Source organism: Gavialis gangeticus, unplaced genomic scaffold (genome assembly GCF_001723915.1).
Source record: "Gavialis gangeticus isolate Ggan-Ray unplaced genomic scaffold, GavGan_comp1, whole genome shotgun sequence".
Classification (NCBI taxonomy): domain Eukaryota; kingdom Metazoa; phylum Chordata; order Crocodylia; family Gavialidae; genus Gavialis; species Gavialis gangeticus.
The window spans coordinates 11,679,173-11,684,982 of record NW_017729006.1 but is presented as its reverse complement, the minus strand read 5'-3'; the positions used below and the strand labels follow the sequence as shown (position 1 = coordinate 11,684,982).

The 5,810-nt window shown below is 34.0% G+C and overlaps 1 long non-coding RNA gene across 1 annotated transcript in view; it reads left to right on the top strand.

The window, feature by feature from the left end:
* Positions 1–3,272, top strand: part of LOC109291721 — a 25,645-nt gene extending 22,373 nt beyond the window's left edge. The window contains exon 3 of the long non-coding RNA XR_002095933.1: positions 3,214–3,272. This is a non-coding gene — a long non-coding RNA (uncharacterized LOC109291721). The remainder of the gene's footprint in view (positions 1–3,213) is intronic.
* Positions 3,273–5,810: the final 2,538 nt, after the last annotated feature.

Genomic DNA, 5,810 nt, shown 5'->3' with positions numbered 1-5,810 from the left:
GTTGTGGTTTTTTTTGGGGGGTTTTGGTTTTGGGGGGGGGGGGGGGGTTGTATGGCAGTTATGCTACTTTCTTTCCCCTCCCACACAGGCTTTTTTGTAGGGCATTTAGGACAATTTATACATAAGATTCAACAGCTTCTGAGCTGAGGACTAGAGTACATGTTTAGAAACCCCAGATATTGCAGGAAAGATAATGATACAAAACTCAGATTCTGTCTCTTAAAAAACAAATCCTCATTTAATATCTTCATAAAATGAAAATGTTTAAGCTTATGCCAGTGCTGTAAAAAAGCTTGCGCTTAGGGCCAGAAAAAGATAAGAGATCTAATGCTTTGTAAGGACTGAAGGGCGTGGCTCAGGCATCAGTAACAAATGCTGAAAGAAAAAATGCTCTTTGTTCTGCAGTCAGGTGGGTCGGCAACTATTTTCACTCCATTCCTGGCATACATAATATCAAATGCATTTAAAGATCTAGAAAGACTAATATGACGGAACCGCTGCAAATACAGTGAGCAGAGTCATCCTGAAATCAATATACTGTAATCGCCATTTTTATTCTGATTGTTAAAACAAGGTTAAGTCTCAAAACATACCCTATTGAACCCAGCATTTTTATTTTGCATTCTAATTATATTGTTTTGATACAATTTTTCTCTCTCTTTTAATGGCCTACTGATACATTCAAGCTAAACTCAGTCGTACTGCAATTTCCATGGTTGTATATGAGAGCATTGGACCAAAGTGCGTGGCTTTTTCTTGTAAGTAAAGCTTACAAGAACGGCTTGTTAGACATGGCACTCCTCCTGAAGCAGTTAAAAATAAAATAAGTTTGAAGATTGCACTTTTAAAAAGGTGCCATTAACACATTTATTTTTATTCTTTAATCAGAAAGAAAAAAATTAAAATATATTCAAGCTAATTTTCAAATTTTGAAAGGCTAAAGAAATAGACATTATAACTAATGTAATTCTTTATTATGGTTTTTTCCATCATTTTTTTCCCCCTCCATGTCTGTCCAGAGCTTTTGGTTAAGAGGTCAACACGTTAGTCCATTCCTGTTTTAAAAGAAAAAGCATTGTGAATAGAACATTGTGGCAAGACATTAATTTTTAGGAAAAAAATTAATAAGTATAAATGGAAAGGAAGAATCTTCTGCGTTGCTTGTGTACAGCAAGTTTGAACAAATACGCAAGCAAGTGATGCAGAAAATGAGCAGAACAATGTAAATTCATTTTAGGTATAAAGGTTTTAAGGTTTATGAATTTTTATTTTGTCCATCTACATTTTCCTATCTTATTTTCTAAAACAGGCCATTTCTTTTCTGTTAAGGAGGGAAAATCTATTTCAAATGTATATCATGACATTCCCCATAACTGTATGCTGGCCTGTGCACTACTAGTGACCAGCCCATCATTTCTCAGTAAAAAGAACCTTTCAGCTCGGTTACCTCCCGTAGAGAGCTAATTTTCCAGCAGTCAGGCTTGATCTGGATAAATAATTAGAGAGGGAGAGATGAAGACTATCACATCAGTGCTGTCTGTAATTCAGTTAATATAACCAGACCCTGTGATTTTGTTTCTGCGGCATGCTTGCACGGTCTCAAAAGCTGCAGAGGCAAGCAGTAACAAAGCCAATCGGTTACATTTGTCTTGAAAGAATTAATGACACTTTTCATTCATTTATCGAAAGCAAGCAAACAGCTGCAGCATGCATCTGCAACATAAGAAGGTGACTCTTGATACATCCTCCTCCCCACCCATATACACACAAAAATTCATAATGCAGTTCATTCTGGTGTATTGTTACCTTTAAAAATACCACTTCCTTAGTTTGTGGGAGCTCCTGGTGTTTTAAGTTGGGTAAAAATAAATATTTGGTCTCTTTTGAGCATAGCAAAAGCTGAAATGCTTAAGTTTACTGTCTGGCTTGTTAAGGTATGAAGGTAAATTTGATTAATAATTTAATAATGAGTTATATGGATGTCAACATGGAGTTAAATAAATATACGTGTGTGTATATATGTATGTATATGTGTGTGTATATATGTATGCCTGTCTTATTGCAAGAAGAAAAATTTTATATAAATGTAAGTCGCTCTCATACGAATGGTAAAGAAAGCAAACTACGCTGATGCAAAACCTTTCAGAATATGTATGTTATTGATGTTCACCATTCCTCCTACATGTGTTGCTATCAAAGGGTTAAAAAAAAAAGCCTTTAGTTCATTTTATTCCCAGTGGTAGCTCCATAGCATTCATACATGGATCAGATAAAAATAGGTCAATATCTTTTGTGGTGGGTCTTTTGACACTTTGGTGCATGATTGCACTACACCTACCTCGAGGGTGAATAGACCCTTAGGAAATCCTTACATTAACAAAAACACAGCCTAGGGATACTTTAGGATCACATTCTTTTATTCATCAGCTAAATCAAAGTCCTGATGTGGGATATGTTGTCACTGAGTTAATCTAAATACTTTTAGTGTTGAGATCAGGATAAGTTCTGCTGTAGAAATAAACAGACTTAGTTAAGCATTTAAGTAATGTATGCACATCAGGGGTTAATTCTGTTCTTTATTGTGCATCATTTGTATAGAAAAATGCTCTAGCTGAAATTTTTTTCAGAACCTCATTAAAAAGAAAATCATATATTCGGGAACCGCCTTATGGCAGGAAGTCTTTGTCTGCCCGTTTGCTTTATTGCAGTTGTTTGCTGCCTTGAATCGATTTTTGGCTACCAAATCAGTATATTGAGGATGATGGGGAAGGGGAGATGGGGGCGCATTCTGCCGTTAGAAAGACCAAGAAGCCGATTGCTGCCTCATGATTTTTGACCAGGAATTTCCATATTATAAAAAGGAAGAGGCTTCTTTTCAATATAATGGAGCCATTAACATCTATTAATAATGCAGACAGGGTAAGTAGCTGGAGTTGGAGCTCCCTGGGGGCCTCGTAAAACAGATGTGCACTATATCTTCCCGGATCTGATAGCTGCTGGGGTCGAGGGGGTCGCTGTGGTTCCCGTTTATTTCCTCTGGCAGCGGTTTTCTAATTTAAGCACCTCTGTCTCTTGGCTACAGTAGCCTGCTGTGATGTGGAGGGGGGTGTACAGGCATTGTCATGCCTGGTGCCTGAAAAAGGGCACTGGTATAATCATTAGTGCCTCAGTGCTGCTTACTACTTGTCTTACTCTTAAGCATTTTCTTCTCAGATGCATTTGCTGGTGAGATGGTGGAGCTGGTTTCTTTTGTTGTTGTTGAGAAAAAAGGTAAGTGTTTCTTCCTTCTCATAGAGTCACTAATTTTCTTTGCTTTGGAGAGGAAATAATTCAGCTAGCAAAGGAGCATGTACTATATCATTTGACATCAGGTCTGCTTGGTGGCTGAAAATGTAATTGCCATATTCCCTTTTTTAAGATTATGCTTTTCAGTTTTAATTGAGTATGTTCTTGGTGGATGTTCTGAATACAGAACTTCATAGAGAAAATTACAGTATTTCTACAGTGGTTCATGTCTGAGTTTCAAATGGTAGGCTTGAGAACAGAAAATGTAAAAAAAAATATTAAATTCTTCCATATAATTTGCATTTCACACAATTATAGAGCATCAGTGAACAATGAACTTTTTTTTATTTTGTCACACATAGAAATGTGAGATTCATATATACGATCTCCCAGGTTTCAGACGGACTTTAGACAAAAATCCAACATAAATGTCTGTTACTCGTGTGCAGTTAGATTGCAGTATAGCCTGTATGCATTTATAATACACAGGTATGCACTTTTGGCTAGACTGTCACAGACCTAAAACAAATCCTGTTAATATCTTTATCTTCTTTTCAGTTTCTGATATTAACCAAATGTTATTGTTGAAAGTTCAGAAATGTGTGGAGTAATAGCAACTTCTCTGAAACGATCATATAAGATAGCATCCCCTGTTATTATATATGCAAATAAATGTTAGTCTTTTGTTACAAAGGATACTTCATTTTATAGGGAGGCATTATTTCTGCTACATTTCCAACAGTATTGATTTATTTTCTCCCCTTCTTAAAGCCAACTACACGTACATTTTCAGGGAAATACAAGATAAATAAGGTTTTCGGAAATGGTGGGGAACTTGATTAGAATTTTTTATAGTGAGGTGAAATCCAATTCTATAATCACATAAAACCATCTTTGAAATAAGTTTTTTGCCCTTAAATTTCTAATGTTGAAAAAAGTTGAATTGAATTCAAAGTAAAAATTGTGTTGGATACTGAGTAAATGTGTGAAGTCCTCCCTCTGTCCCACGCATTTAGCTACTGTGTATTAGCTTGCCTGTCCCTGCCAATCCAAGCCGGCTCCCCCCTAAAAATACTACTGTACCATCATAGTGGAAGACCAAATAAATGTTAATAATTCAATTTCTTCTGTATAAAAAAACCTCATTGTACAGTATATATGCCTACCACCTTAATGTTCTCATAGTCTTTAAATCCCAATAATTTTGAATGTAAATCAGTAAGGAAAAAACCTAACTTGTATTAAAAATCTGCATCTTTGGGTAGGTAGAAACAAACATATAGTTTGTTTTGCTTTGCTTTTAAAAAAAATACATTTCCAGATTAGTTGCATGTTTTGTTTTTCAGTTTAGTTTTTTTTAATATATTGATTGTTATTTTCCTTATCTCTTTCTGCTACAATTGAAGAACACTGCTGAAATCTAACATGCTAGAATGTACTAAAAACCAATGACAGATGAATAGATTAAACAATAAAATATGCACTTAAAAAAAGATACATTCAAATTAACTTTTTATTTCTAGCTAAATTTCAACATTGATTTAACCAGAGTTAATAAAGAGCTTTTTTGCTGAAAAAAAACTAATTGCATTGAGTCATTTATAAAATTACATTTACTAAAATAAAGGTAACATATTTGGGGAATAACACTGCTAGGAGGAAAATAAATATAGAACATTTGTCCCAGTCATTGTGGGAGAGATCAATAACATGATTAGGTGCCAGATTCAAAAGAAAGATAAAATTATCTTGCTTTAGTTAGATGATAAAAATCAGTATTTTGCAAGTTTCAAAATCTCAAATATTCTTAAAATTATATATATTCATGTAATATCCATGTTGCCAGATCTTTTAATGGAAATACTCAGGGCCTGATTCTACAGCCTTTGCCAGGTGGAGCGATATCTTACCTCCTGGTTCTGTCCTATTCATTCCAATAGGATTATCTTTGGATAATCAGTATGAGTAACTGGGGTAGAATTGGCTTGTCAATTATTGATTACCAAATATACATTAAAAGAAGAAATCAAGTCTTTGTTTTATCTGGTGTGAGGAAAGTGGTTTATCTGAACCTTGTTTGAATTATTAATGGCAAATATTATATCCAGATAAGATAGATATGAAAACTAAAGATATGTCATTTAAATATTTTTTATTTTTTATTTAATATTTCAGTTCTAACCTAATTGTTTGGAAAAAATCTGCCTTGTATACTGTCCTCATATGAGGAGTATTTTTTGTGGTATGATGAGGCTTATGAAATAGGTGTACATAATTATTTGTTTATGTATTGTAAAATATGAATGATGTATAAAGGTACTGGAAATGATAAAAAACAATAAAGTTAGTAATACATGTATACTTCCATTTTCAATTTAATAGAAACAAATTTAAAGAGAGAAAAATTGCTAAAAGTATAAATGTCTATATGAAAAGCATATTGATTTTTAAGAAATACACTACTAGAAATCTTGTTTCTGCATCCTTTTAGGGAACAAAGGAAAAATCCTCTTTCCTTTGTTAAT